The sequence below is a fragment of the Mustelus asterias genome, chromosome 24, assembly GCF_964213995.1.
Source record: "Mustelus asterias chromosome 24, sMusAst1.hap1.1, whole genome shotgun sequence".
Classification (NCBI taxonomy): domain Eukaryota; kingdom Metazoa; phylum Chordata; class Chondrichthyes; order Carcharhiniformes; family Triakidae; genus Mustelus; species Mustelus asterias.
This window is the reverse complement of record NC_135824.1, coordinates 60,015,379-60,031,131: the sequence shown is the minus strand read 5'-3', so window position 1 is coordinate 60,031,131 and position 15,753 is coordinate 60,015,379.

Below are 15,753 nucleotides of genomic sequence, written 5' to 3'. Positions count from 1 at the left end.
CGTGTACCGTGTACAGGTACTTTAAGACCATAAGACCATAAGACATAGGAGCAGAATTAGGCCACTCGGCCCATCGAGTCTGCTCCGTCATTCAATCATGGATGATATTTTTCTCATCCCCATTGTCCTGCCTTTTCCCCATAACCCCATATCCCCTTATTACTCAAGAACCTATCTATCTCTGTCTTAAAGAGACTCAATGACCTGGCCTCCACAGCCTTCTGCGGCAAAGAGTTCCACAGATTCACCACTCTCTGGCTGAAGAAATTCCTCCTCATCTCTGTTTTAAAGGATCGTCCCTTTAGCCTGAGCTCTGGTTCTAGTTTTTCCCACTAGTGGAAACATCCTCTCCACATCCACTCTATCCAGGCCTCGCAGTATCCTGTAAATTTCAATAAGATCCCCCCCTCATCCTTCTAAACTCCAACGAGTACAGACCCAGAGTCCTCAACCGTTCCTCATACGACAAGCTCTTCTTTCCAGGGATCATTCTTGTGAACCTCCTCTGGACCCTTTCCAAGGCCGGCACATCCTTCCTTAGATATGGGGCCCAAAACTGCTCACAATGCCCCAAATGGGGTCTGACCAGAGCCTTATACAGCCTCAGAAGTCCATCCCTGCTCTTGTATTCTAGCCCTCTCGACATGAATGCTAACATTGCATTTGCCTTCCTAACTGCCGACTGAACCTGCACGTTAACCTTGAGAGAATCTTGAACAAGGACTCCCAAGTCCCTTTGTGTTTCTGATTTCTTAAGCATTTCCCCATTTAGAAAATAGTCTATGTCTTCATTCCTCCTTCCAAAGTGCAAAACCTCACACTTTTCCACATTATATCCCATCTGCTACTTCTTTGCCCACTCTCCTAGCCTGTCCAAGTCCTTCTGCAGCCCCCCTGCTTCCTCAATACTACCTGTCCCTCTGCATATCTTTGTATCGTCTGCAAACTTAGCAACAGTGCCTTCAATACTCACTGAATATAGAGCCACAGAGACAGACAGCGCAGGAAAGGCCCTTCCTTTCGGTCCACCGAGTCTTTACCAACAATATCTACCACTAAAGTGGCGCGAATCCCGTTTTCCTGCACTTGTCCCATATCCTTGAACGTCAGGATATTTCAAGTGCTCATCCAAATATTTTTTAAAGGTTGTGAGGTTTCCGGCCTCCACTCCCTTCCTAGGCAGCGCATTCCAGATTCCCACCACCCTCTGAGTGAAAACAAAATTCTCAAATCCCCTCTGAATCTCCTGCCCCTCACCCTAAAACTCTGCCCCTCGTGATTCCCCCCCCCCCCCCCTCAAACAAGGGGAACAGCTGCTCCCTACTCACCCTGTCCATACAAGGACGTCACGGTGGCACAGTGGTTAGCACTGCTGCCTCAGAGCGCCAGGGACCCGGGTTCGATTCCTGGCTTGGGTCACTGTCTGTGAGGAGTCTGCACGTTCTCCCCGTGTCTGCGTGGGTTTCCTCCGGGTGCTCCGGCTTCCTCCCACACTCCAAAAAATGTCCGGGTTAGGTTGATTGGCCATGCTAAATGGCCCCTTGGTGTCCCGGGATGTGTAGGTGAGAGGGATTAGCGGGGTAAATACGTTACGGGGATAGGGCCTGGGTGGGATTACTGTTGATTCTGACTCGATGGGCCGGATGGCCTCCTTCTGCACTGTAGGGATTCTACAGCCCTCATAATCTTACACACCTCAATCGTGTCTCCCTCAGCCTTCTCTGCTCCAGAGAAAACAATCCCAGCCTATCCAGTCTCTCCTCGTAGCTCAAACGCTCCATCCCAGGCAGCATCCTGGTGAACCTCCTCTGCACCCCCTCCAGTGCAATCACATCCTTCCTATAGTGAGGTGACCAGAACTGCACACAGCACTCCAGCTGTGGCCTCACCAACACTCTGTACAGCTCCAACATTACCTCCTCACTCTTACACAACTGATGGGAGCAAGTGTCCCGTATGCCTTCTGAGCGATCCGAGTCACCTGCTCTGCCGCCTTCCGGGATCTGTGAATAATAACCGCAAAATCCCTCTGTTCCACTGAGCTACCCGGTGTAGCGCCATTCATTAAATACTCCCTCATCTTGTTTCTTGTTCCAAAGTGCATCACCTCACACTTACCGGGGTTAAATACCATCTGCCACTGCTCTGCCAACCTGACCAACCCATCGATATCTCCCTGTAAGCTATTACCTTCTTCACTATTAATCGCCCTGCCAATCTTGGTGTCTGTAAACTTGCTTATCATTGTCCCCACATTATCATCATAATTAATTTATGTATAGAACCAACAATAAGGGCACTGAACCTTGTGGTACCCTCTGGATATCAGTCTCCAGCCTTCTACCACCACCCTTTGAATCATAGAATCCCTACGGTCACCCAGTAGTACAAAGAACAAAGAACAGTACAGCACAGGAAGCAGGCCCTTCGGCCCTCCAAGCCTGTGCCGCTCCTTGGTCCAACTAGACCAATCGTTTGTATCCCTCCATTCCCAGGCTGCTCATGTGACTATCCAGGTAAGTCTTAAACGATGTCAGCGTGCCTGCCTCCACCACCCTACTTGGCAGCGCATTCCAGGCCCCCACCACCCTCTGTGTAAAAAAACATCCCTCTGATATCTGAGTTATACTTCGCCCCTCTCACCTTGAACCCGTGACCCCTCGTGAACGTCACTTCTGACCTGGGAAAAAGCTTCCCACCGTTCACCCTATCTATCCCCTTCGTAAGGAGACTTCAGCTGCAAGCAATAAAAGGTTTCAGAAAGAAGCTTCATCGCACCCCCACTCGGGGCCACGCCCCGGGGGCTACACAAGCTCCCCACAATCCTCAGCTGCTTTCTATTTGTACCGGGTCAGCTGATCCTCACAGCATGTTACCATTGGTTACATGACAACATCCCTTGCAGTGCAGGAGAGTCCATTCGGCCCATCGAGTAAGTTCCCCAAGATCCGTGTACAAAGCTCCAACAGTGACAGAATTACCTATGCTTTGCCTGGATACTGACAGCAAATAGAATCATAGAATCCCTACCAGTGCAGAAGGAGGCCATTCGGCCCATCGAGTCTGCACCAAACATTCGGCCCATCGAGTCTGCACCAAACATTCGGCCCATCGAGTCTGCACCGAACACAATCCCACCCAGACCTTATTCCCGTAACCCTTCATATTTACCCTGCTAATCCCCCTGACACTAAAGGTTAATTTAGCATGGCCAATCCACCCAACCTGCACATCTTTGGACACTAAAGGGCAATTTAGCATGGCCAATCCACCTAACCTGCACATCTTTGGACACTAAGGGGCAATTTAGCATGGCCAATCCACCTAACCTGCACATCTTTGGACACTAAAGGGCAATTTAGCATGGCCAATCCACCTAACCTGCACATCTTTGGACACTAAGGGGCAATTTAGCATGGCCAATCCACCCAACCCGCACATCTTTGGACTCTAAGGGGCAATTTAGCATGGCCAATCCACCTAACCTGCACATCATTGGACACTAAGGGGCAATTTAGCATGGCCAATCCACCTAACCTGCACATCATTGGACACTAAGGGGCAATTTAGCATGGCCAATCCACCTAACCCACACATCTTTGGACACTAAGGGGCAATTTAGCATGGCCAATCCCCCTAACCTACACATCTTTGGACACTAAGGGGCAATTTAGCACGGCCAATCCACCTAACCTGTACATCTTTGGACTGTGGGAGGAAATCGGAGCACCCGGAAGAAACCCACGCAGACACGGGGAGAATGTGCAAACTCCACACAGACAGTTACCCGAGGCTGGGAATTGAACCCGGGTCCCTAGCGCTGTGAGGCAGCAGTGCTAACCACTGTGCCACCGTGCCAAGTTTATTTCTCAGTGTCACGAGGCGGCTTACATTAACACTGCAATGAAGTAACTGTGAAAATCCCCTAGTCGGCACACTCTGGCACCTGTTCGGGTACACTGAGGGAGAATTTAGCACCTAACCCACACGTCTTTCGGACTGTGGGAGGAAACCCACGCAGACACGGGGAGAACGTGCAAACTCCACACAGACAGTGACTCGGGTCTGGAATTGAACCCGGGTCCCTGGCGCTGTGAGGCAGCAGTGCTAACCCACTGTGCCACCGTGCTGCCCAAAGCTAGTGGTTGATAGGGCTTCAGAGAGAGAGAGAGAGGGAGAATGAGACTGAGAGGATTACAGGCACTGACAGGAAATGGAAATAGTGGAACAGAGAAAGATTTCTAAAGATAGATGGAGTGAGAATGAATCACACGGAAGAGATTAGAGAGGGGAGGAAAGAATGGAGAGAGCAGGCTGGACTCTCTGTGTGTGGGGAGTGGGTTGGGGCAATAATGCTGCCTGTCTTTGGAGAAGTGGTTTATGGGGTTAATGAGATACATCCGCCCAAAGCAGGAGAAATTAGAATCTGACATTAGGATCGACCAGAAAAGCAGAACAACCTTTATTTTATTCCTTGGACATGGGTGTCACTGGCTAACCAGCATTTATTGCCCATCCCTAGTTGCCCCTTGGAGGGCAGTTGAGAGTCAACCACATTGCTGTGGCTCTGGAGTCTCATGTAGGCCAGACCGGGTAAGGATGGTAGATTTCCTTCCCTAAAGGGACACTGGGGCGGCACAGTGGTTAGCACTGCTGTCTCACAGCACCAGGGACCCGGGTTCAATTTCCAGCTTGGGTCACTGTCTGTGCGGAGTCTGCACGTTCTCAGAATCACAGAATACAACAGTGCAGGAGAGGCCCTTCGGCCCATCGAGTCTGCACCAATGCATGAAAGGCCCTGACCTGCCCACCTAATGCCACTTGCCAGCACTGGGCCCATAGCCTTTGAATGTTATGATGCGCCAATTGCTCATCCAGGTACTTTTTAAAGGATGTGAGGCATCCCGCCTCCACCACCCTCCCAGGCAGCGCATTCCAGACCCTCACCACCCACTTCCTCAAATCCCCCTAAACCTCCCGCCTCCCCACTTTTAACCTGTGCCCCCTCGTGACTGACCCTTCGACCAAGGGGAACAGCTGCTCCCTATCCACCCTGTCCATGCCCCTCATAATCTTATGCACCTCGATCACACCTCCGGGTGGCACAGTGGTTAGCACTGCTGCCTCACAGCGCCAGGGTCCCGGGTTCAATTCCGGCCTCGGGTCACCGTCTGTGTGGAGTTTGCACGTTCTCCCCGTGTCGGCATGGGTTTCCTCCGGGTGCTCCGGTTTCCTCCCACAGTTGAAAGATGTGCGGGTTAGGTTGATTGGCCATGCTAAATTGACCCTAGTATCGGGGGATTAGCAGGCTAAATATGTGGGGTGATGGGGATAGGGCCTGGGTGGGATTGTGGTCGGTGCAGGCTCGATGGGCTGAATGGCCTCCTTCTGCATGCTATGATTCTATGATTTCTATGATTCTAAGATCAACCCTCAGTCTTCTCTGCTCCAGAGAAAACAAACCAATCCTACCCAATCTCTCCATAACTGAAATGTTCCATCCCAGGCAGCATCCTGGTGAATCTCCTCTGCACCCCCTCCAGTGCATTCACGTCCGATATAGAACATAGAACATAGAACAGTACAGCACAGAACAGGCCCTTCGGCCCACGATGTTGTGCCGACCTTCATCTGAAACCAAGATCAAGCTATCCCACTCCCTATCATCCTGGTGTGCTCCATGTGCCTATCCAATAACCGCTTAAATGTTCCTAAAGTGTCTGACTCCACTATCACTGCAGGCAGTCCATTCCACACCCCAACCACTCTCTGCGTGAAGAACCTACCTCTGATATCCTTCCTATATCTCCCACCATGAACCCTATAGTTATGCCCCCTTGTAATAGCTCCATCCACCCGAGGAAATAGTCTTTGAACGTTCACTCGATCTATCCCCTTCATCATTTTATAAACCTCTATTAAGTCTCCCCTCAATCTCCTCCGCTCCAGAGAGAACAGCCCCAGCTCCCTCAACCTTTCCTCATAAGACCGACACTCCAAACCAGGCAGCATCCTGGTAAATCTCCTCTGCACTCTTTCCACTTCCACATCCTTCTTATAGTGAGGTGACCAGAACTGCACACAATATTCCAAATGCGGTCTCACCAAGGTCCTGTACAGTTGCAGCATAACCCCACGGCTCTTAAACTCCAACCCCCTGTTAATAAAAGCTAACACACTATATGCCTTCTTCTGTGTGGGTTTCCTCCGGGTGCTCCAGTTTCCCCCCCACAGTCCAAAAGACTGTGCATTGGCCGTGCTAGATTCTCCCTCAGTGTACCAGAACAGGCACCGGAGTGTGGCGACCAGGGGATTTTCACAGTAACTTCATTGCAGTGTTAATGTAAGCCTTACTTGTGACACCAATAAATAAATAATAGCGAACCAGATATGTTTTTCCTACAATCAACAATGGTCATCAGTAGATTCTTAATTCCAGATTTTTTTTTATTGAATTCAAATTCCACCACCTGCCATGGTGGGATTCGAACCCGGGTCCCCAGAACATTAGCTGAGTTTCTTGGATTAATAGTTTAACGATAATACCGCTCGGCCATTACGCAATGAGCTGGATGAACTCCAATCATGTTTGGATGGAAATCTTTTTTTGGGGATGGAGCATAAACAAGAACAACACCCTCACCAATCACAGATGGTCAGATGTCAAAGACTAACTGGGGTTTTGTGTTTCCAGTAACATCGAAGAGAAACGGATTTGGCCACGACCGAACGTACGACACATTGACAGAGTTTACGGGGAATTTCTGGGTGATAGGGATCACGCTCCTTTCAAACAACGTCACCATTTTTGGTATGCTGTTGTGGAAATGTTTTTCCCTTCCTTCGCCAGCCAACAGCTGGAGCGAGAGTTTACTCTGGGAGACATCATCTTGAAAAATGACACTGGGATGGAGAGTTCGCAGAGCTGACAGTCGTTAGAATATCATCAGAACTTCAAGGGGATTTGTGTCCTGGACACCAGTGGCAACAAGGAGGGGAAAAAAACCCTCCAGACTATCACACACTGCCCTCCACACACATCTCAGTGCAGGGCCCATCGCTGCATATAAAACACTTGCATTTATATAGCGCCTTTCATAAGTTCAGGACATCCCAAAGTGCTAGAAGGCCAGGGAAATATTTCTGAAGTGTACTCACCGTTATAATGTAGGAAAATGGGCAGCACAGTGGTTAGCACTGCTGCATCACAGCGCCAGGGACCCGGGTTCGATTCCCGGCTTGGGTCACTGTCTGTGTGGAGTCTGCACGTTCTCCCCGTGTCTGCATGGGTTTCCTCTGGTTTCCTCCCACAGTTCCGAAAGACGTGCTGGTTAGGGTGCATTGGCCGAGCTAAATTCTCCCTCAGTGTACCCGAACAGGCACCGGAGTGGGGCGACTAGGGGATTTTCACAGTAACTTCACTGCAGTGTTAATGTAAGCCTACCTGTGACACTAATAAATTTTACAAAACATTCCCGGGCAGTGAGTGGAATGAGGAAGGAATTCCTCCCTCTCTAAAATAGGAGAAGATTTTTAAAGTTTATTTATTAGTCACAAGTAGGCTTACATTAACACTGCAATGAAGTTACTGTGAAAATCCCCTCGTCGCCACACTCCGGTGCCTGTTCTGGTACACTGAGGGAGAATCTAGCACGGCCAATGCATCTAACCAGCACGTCACATGGGGCAGCACGGTGGCACAGTGGTTGGCACTGCTGCCTCACAGCGCCAGGGACCCAGGTTCGATTCCCGGCTCGGGTCACTGTCTGTGTGGAGTCTGCACGTTCTCCCCGTGTCTGCGTGGGTTTCCTCCGGGTGCTCCGGTTTCCTCCCACAGTCTGAAAGACGCGCTGGTTAGGGTGCATTGACCCGAACAGGCGCCGGACTGTGGCGATGAGGTGAATTTCACAGTAACTTCATTGCAGTGTTAATGTAAGCCTTGCTTGTGATATTAATAAATAAACTTTACTTTAACGGAGCACCCGGAGGAAACCCACGCAGACACGGGGAGAACGTGCGAACTGCGCACAGACAATGACCCAAGCCGGGAATCGAACCCGGGTCCCTGGCGCTGTGAGGCTGCAGTGCTAACCACTTCAGATTCCCTCAACCTAAATCATAGAATCCTACAGTGCAGAAGGAGGCCATTTGGCCCATCGAGTCCTGCACCGACCACAATCCCACCCAGGCCCTATCCCCATAACCCCATGCATTCAACCTTTGCTAGTCCCCCTGACACTAAGGGTCAATTTAGCACGGCCAATCCACCTAACCTGCACATCTTTGGAGTGTGGGAGGAAACCGGAGCACCCGGAGGAAACCCATGCCGACACGGGGAGAACGTGCAAACTCCATGTTGAAAACAATGGGATAAATGGGTCCTCAAACATTGAACATTTCAAAGCTTGTTTCCCTCGATTGCGTACAGAAGATAAATTCTTGTGTGGGTGTAATTCGCAAGTGGTGACCATCTCTTTGTACTTCAGTTACCAAGATTAATGATGTACGTTTTAATCTTTGCAAAGCAAAATCTGCTAACAATTTTCCCTAATGGCGCTGTTAATTACAACACATTCTTTGCCTGGTATTTTGACCTTGGAGAAAATGATCTGGTCTGGGCAGCTTACAGAGAAAGTTCACAAACTGTTACAACTAAGTTTTGTTTTCAAAATATTACATTAGTGGCGATGATTTTTGTATTCATTCTGCCAAATCAAACATTCACTTCTGGCGACCAAACTCTCACGCTCTGCCCAAACTCTGGAACCGATTAACAGCAAAATACCACAGATGCCGGAGATCCGAAATAAAAACAGGAAAAATGCTGGACGGGATCAGAGGAGAACTGGCAAGGTGGATACAAAACTGGCTCGGTCAAAGAAGACAGAGGGTAGCAGTGGAAGGGTGCGTTTCTGCATGGAGGGCTGTGACAAGTGGTGTTCCTCAGGGATCAGTGCTGGGACCTTTGCTGTTTGTAATATATATATATAAATGATTTGGAGGAAAACGTAACTGGTTTGATTAGTAAGTTTGCGGACGACACAAAGGTTGGTGAATTTGCGGATAGCGATGAGGATCATCAGAGGATACAGCAGGATATAGATCGGTTGGAGACTTGGGCGGAGAGATGGCAGATGGAGTTTAATCCGGACGAATGTGAGGTAATGCATTTTGGAAGGTTTAATACAGATAGGAAATATACAGTAAATGGCAGAATCCTTAAGAGTATTGATAGGCAAAGGGATCTGGGTGTACAGGTACACAGGTCACTGAAAGTGGCAACGCAGGCGGAGAAGGTAGTCAAGAAGGCATATGACATGATTGCCTTCATCGGCCGGGGTATTGAGTTTAAAAATTGGTAAGTCATGTTGCAGTTTTATAGAACCTTAGTTAGGCCGCACTTGGAATATAGTGTTCAATTCTGGTCGCCACAATACCAGAAAGATGTGGAGGCTTTGGAGAGGGTACAGAAAAGATTTACCAGGATGTTGCCGGGTATGGAGGGCATTAGCTATGAGGAGAGGTTGGAGAAACTTGGTTTGTTCTCACTGGAATGACGGAGGTTGAGGGGAGACCTGATAGAAGTCTACAAGATTTTGAGAGGCATGGACAGAGTGGATAGTCAGAAGCTTTTTCCCAGGGTGGAAGAGTCAATTACTAGGGGGCACAGGTAATTGCCCCCTAATAATTACCGGGGGAAACCCACGCAGACACGGGGAGAACGTGCAGACTCCGCACAGACAGTGACCCAAGCCGGGAATTGAACCCGGGTCCATGGTACTGTGAGGCAGCAGTGCTAACCACTGTGCTGCCCATAGCAAGAGGATTTGAGTGTAGGATTGGGAATGTTTACTGCAATTGTATAGGGCGTTGGTGAGGCCACACCTGGAGTATTGTGTGCAGTTTTATCCTTACCTGAGGAAAGATGTCCTTGCTATAGAGGGAGCGCAGCGAAGGTTTACCAGGCTGATTCCTGGGATGGCAGGTCTGTCATATGAGGAGAGACTGAGTCGGTTAGGATTATATTCACTGGAGTTTAGAAGAGCGAGAGGAGATCTCATAGAAACTTATAAAATTCGAACAGGGTTAGACAGCGTGGATTCAGAAAAAATGCTCCCAATGGTGGGGGGAGTCCAGAACTAGGGGTCATAGTTTGAGGATAAGGGGATTAGAACTGAGGTGAGGAGAAATTTTGTCACCCAGAGGGTGGTGAATGTGTGGAATTCACTCCCACAGAAGGTAGTTGAGGCCAAAATATTGTGTGATTTCAGGAAGAAATTAGATATAGCTCTTGGGGCTAAAGGGATCGAGGGATATGGGGGGGGATCAGGATATTGAATTTGATGATCAGCCATGATCATAATGAATGGTGGAGCAGGCTCGAAGGGCCGAATGGCCTGTGTTTCTATGGATGCTCTGACGAAGGGTTATCCAGATGTTGGCTCTATTCTCTCTCCACAGATGCTGCCAGACCTGTTGAGATTTTCCAGCATTTTCTGTTTGTGTGAGATTCCAGGTTTTAGAAACATAGAAAAACTACAGCACAAAAACAGGCCCTTCGGCCCCACAAGTTGTGCCGAACACATCCCTACCTTCGAGACCTACCTATAACCCTCCATCCTATTAAGTCCCATGTACTCATCCAGGAGTCTCTTAAAAGACCCTATTGAGTTTGCCTCCACCACCACTGACAGCAGCCGATTCCACTCGCCCACCACCCTCTGTGTGAAAAACTTCCCCCTAACATCTCCCCTGTACCTACCCCCCAGCACCTTAAACCTGTGTCCTCTCGTAGCAGCCATTTCCACCCTGGGAAAAAGTCTCTGAGAGTCCACCCGATCTATGCCTCTTGTGAGGGACAAAATATATTTCTTGAATAAAAGAAGCCTGTTACAAGGGTTTGCAGCCACGGTTACCCTGGAACAGGGCTCCAGTGCTTAGCTGTTTATGGGAAGCTGTTTGATGATTCTACCTTCAGGGAGGACTCCACCCTCTGGGGTGATCACTCACTCAGTGGCTCCTCAAGTCAGGTGACACTCTTCCGCTGTGCTGTCTTAAAGTGACAGACCCCATGTGCAGAACAAGCCAGGAGCAGAGGTGACGGTTTGAGCCCAAAACGATTCCGAGCTCGGGGCTGCCCGACTTGCGTCAGTACCTGGAGACAGATTCATGGTCTGCAATGGTGGAAAGTTGTCTTCTCCTCTGATGGCCCAGCCCGCATGCCCATGCGTTTATCAGTTGTTCATCTAAGGGCAGCGCGATGGCACAGTGGTTAGCACTGCTGCCTCACAGCGCCAGGGACCCGGGTTCAATTCCAGCCTCGGGTCATTGTCTGTGTGGAGTCTACATGTTCTCCCAGTGTCTGCGTGGGTTTCCTCCGGGTGCTCCGGTTTCCTCCCACAGTCCAAAGATGTGCGGGTTAGGTGGATTGGCCATGCAAAATTGCCTCTTAGTATCCAAAGATGTGCTGGTTAGGTGGATTGGCCATGCTAAATTGCCCCTTAGTGTCCAAAGATTGCAGGTTAGAGGGGATTGGCCATGGTAAGTTGACCCTTAGTGTCCAAAGATGTGCAGGTTAGGTGGATTGGCCATGCTAAATTGCCTCTTAGTGTCCAAAGATGTGCAGGTTAGAGGGGATTGGCCATGGTAAGTTGACCCTTAGTGTCCAATGCAGGTTAGAGGAGATTAGCAGGGTAAATACATGAGGTTACGGGAATAGGATCTGGGTGGGATTCTCCATTGCAGAGTAGGTGCAGAGTTGATGGGCTGAATGGCCTGTTTCTGCAGTGTAGGGTGGCTATGATTCACTGGTCTTTGTGATGCACACATTGTGCAGGGAGAGAGAGAGGCAAGAACTTCCTCCCTCCAATAACATCCGATTGTTTCTGCTGCAATTCCCAGGCTATGATTTTCCGGGGTGTCGGGGGTGGGATTTATACGTGAATTCCACTGGCCGCGCTGTCGGCTTAACAAACTAAAGGGAGCGACACTGTGCACCAGCGGAACATCGGGTGAAACACGCCGTCGACAACTCAGTCCGTCCAATTCCAGAACATCATCGCGGTGAAAATCTCCTTCACCCCCAACAGCAACTCAGTGAAACCCTGATCAGCTCGTCCAATCAAGCGCGTCGTACTGGGCCTGTCCCTGGACTAGTAGTCGGGGTTGCCAATCCCTCCAGGATTGGCCTGGAGTCTCCAGAGATCGAAGACTAATCTCCAGGCTTCCGCTGTGTGCGACCCTGGAGAAAAAATTCATCGGCATCTTAAAAATAACTGATTTTATCCCTCATTTTGGATATAAAAAAGTATTGAAAATGGGGTGAAAAGGCTGATTGGCTGACAGTAAAACATCATCCAATTGGATCATGAGTCTTTCTGATTGGTGTGGGAAGGCCGTACGTCACAAGTGTTGGCCGACTATTGGCCAGAGTGTGAGGGGACAAGTCATGTGACGGAGCCCTCCAGGGAAACATTGCATCGCTGTTGGCAACCCTACTCGTAATTCCAAGGCTAATGTTCTCACGAGTTCAAATCCCACCCCGGCACCTGATAGAATTTCAATTTGACTGCCAAATCTGGAATATAAAGTTAGCCCCATGGCAACGGTCAATGATTGTTGTAAAAGCTCATCTGGATTTAGGGAAGGAAACATAGAGGATAGGAGCAGGAGGAGGCCATTCAGCCCTTCGAGCCTGCTGCGCCATTCATCACCATCATGGCTGATCATCCAACTCAATAGCCTAATCCTGCTTTCTCCCCATAACCTTTGATCCCGTTCGCCCCAAGTGCTGTATCCAGCCGCCTCTTGAATACATTCAATGTTTTGGCATCCTGTGGTAGCGAATTCCACAGGATCACCACTCTCGATGGTCAGCACGGGGCGGCACGGTGGTTAGCACTGCTGCTTCACAGTGCCAGGGACCGATTCCCGACTTGGGTCACTGTCTGGGTAGAGTTTGCACGTTCTTCCCGTGTCTGCGTGGGTTTCCTCTGGGAGCTCCGGTTTCCTCCCACAGTCCGAAAGACGTGCTGGTTAGGTGGATTGGTCGTGCTAAATTCTCCCTCAGTGTACCCGAACAGGCGCCAGAGTGTGGCGATGAGGGGATTTTCCACAGTAACTTCATTGCAGTGTTAATGTAAGCCTACTTGCGACAATAATAAATCAACTCAACTCTCTGGGTGAAGAAATTTCTCCTTATCTAAATGGTCTACCTTGAATCCTCAGACTGTGGCCCCTGGTTCTGGACTCCCCCACCATCGGGAACATCTACCCTGTCTGTTAGAATTTTATAGGTTACTCCAAGATTCCTCCCTCAATCTTCTGAACTCCAGCAAATACAATTGTAACCAACTCAATCTCTTATCATAAATCAGTCCCGCCATCCCAGGAATCTGTCTAGTAAACCTTTGCTGCACTCCCTCTAAGGCAAGAACACCCTCCCTCAGAAAAGGAGACCAAAACGGCACACATTCTAGGTGTGGCCTCACCAAGGTCTTGTATAGTCGCAACAACACATCCCTGCTCCTGTACTCGAAACCTCTCGCAATGAAGGCCAACATTTGCCTTCTTTACCACCTGCTGCACCTGCATGCTTACCTTCAGCGACTGGTGCACGAGGACACCCAGGTCCCTCTTGCACACTCCCCTCTCCCAATCTACAGCCACTCAGATAATAATCTGCCTTCCTGCTTTTGCTAGCAAAGCGGATAACCTCAAATTTATCCAAACTAGACAACAGCTGACATGCATTCGCCTACTCACCCAATCTGTCCAAATCATGCTGAAGCATCTCTGCGTCCTCCTCACAGCTCACCCTCCCACCCAGCTTTGGGTCATCTGCAAATTTGGAGATGTTACATTTAGCTCCCTCTTCCAGATCATTAATATGTATTACGAATAGCTGGGGCCTTAGCGCCAATCCCCGTCGTACCCCACTAGTCACAGCTTACCAATTGGAAAGAGAGCTGTTTATTCCTACACTTTGTTTCCTCTCTGCCAACCGGTTCTCTATCCATCTCAATACGCAACCCCAATCCCACGCGCTTTAATTTTACGCTAATCTCTTTTACGGGACTTTGTCAAAGCCTTCGGAAAGTCCAAATAAACCACACCCACTGACAGCCCCTCATCAACTCTACTAGTTACATCCTCCAAGAATTCCAGTAGATTTGTCAAACATGATTTCCCTTTTGTAAACCCACGCAGACTCTGTCTGATCCTGCCACTGTTTTCCAAATGCTCTACTGTTGAATATTTTATGATGCACTCTGCATTTTCCCAGGTTGGCTGGTCTACAGTTCCCCGTTTTCTCTCGACCTCCCATTTTAAATAGCGTGGTTGCTTCAGCTACTCTCCAATCTGTAGGAACGGTACCAGAGTCTATAGAATCTTGGAAGATGACCACCAGTGCATTCACTCGGGCCACTTCCTTAACTACTCTGGGATGTAGATTATCAGGGCATTTTTCCGCCTTCAATCCCATCAGTTTCTCCAACACCGTTTTTCTACTCTTCAGTTCTTCCCTCTCACTAAACCCTGTGCTCCCTCCAACATTTTTGGTACATTATTTGTGTCCTCCTTTGTAAAGACAAGAACATAAGAACATAAGAAATAGGAGCAGGAGTAGGCCATCTAGCCCCTCGAGCCTGCCCCACCATTCAATAAGATCATGGCTGATCTGACGTGGATCAGTTCCACTTACCCGCCTGATCCCCAGAACCAAAGTATGTATTCAGTCGGTTAGCCATTTTCTTGTTCACCATTATGAATTCCCTTATTTCTGACTGTAAGGGACCTTAATTTGTCTTCACCAATCTTTTTCTCTTCACATAGATCATAGAATCCCTACTGCGCAGAAGGAGGCCATTTGGCCCATTGAGTCTGCACCGACCACAATCCCACCCAGGTCCTATCCCCATAACCCCACTTATTTACGCTACTCACCCCCTGACACTAAGGGGCAATTTATCACGGCCAATCAACCTAACCCGCACATCTTTGGACCGTGGGAAGAAACCGGAGGAAACCCACGCAGACACGGGGAGAACGTGACAATGACCCGAGGCCGGAATTGAACCCGGGTCCCTGGCGCTGTGAGGCAGCAGTGCTAACCACTGTGCCAGCCTTACACACCTACCGAAACTTTTACAGTCAGTTTTTATATGTTTGCTGCAATCTTCCTCTCGTACTCTATTTTTCTCATATATTAAATCAATCCCTTTGTCCTCCTTTGCCGAATTCTAAACTGCTCCCAATCCTCAAGCCTATTGCTTTCTCTTGCCAATTCGTACGCCTCTTCCTTGGATCTAATACTATCTCTAATTGCTCTTGTAAGCCATGGTTTGGCTGCCTTTCTACTTTTCCTTTTGTATCAGACATTAATGAACAATTGTTGCACTTCACCCATGCGCTCCTTGAATGTTTGTCATTACCTATTCACCGTCATCCCTTTAAATAACGTTTCCCAATCCATCATGGCCAACTCACACCTCATATCATCATAGGCTCCTTTAAGATTCAGGACCCTAGTCTCAGAACCAATCTCTATTTTGATGAAGAATTCTATCATGTAATGATCACACTTCCCTAAGGGGGGGTCTCGCACAACTAGATTGCCAACTATCCCTTTCTCATTAGCCTGTCTAGGATGGCCTGCTCTCTGGTTGGTTCCTCAACGTACTGATCCAGGAAAACATCCCGTATATGTTCCAGGAATTCCCCCCCTAAGGTGTTGTGGCGAATTTGATTTGC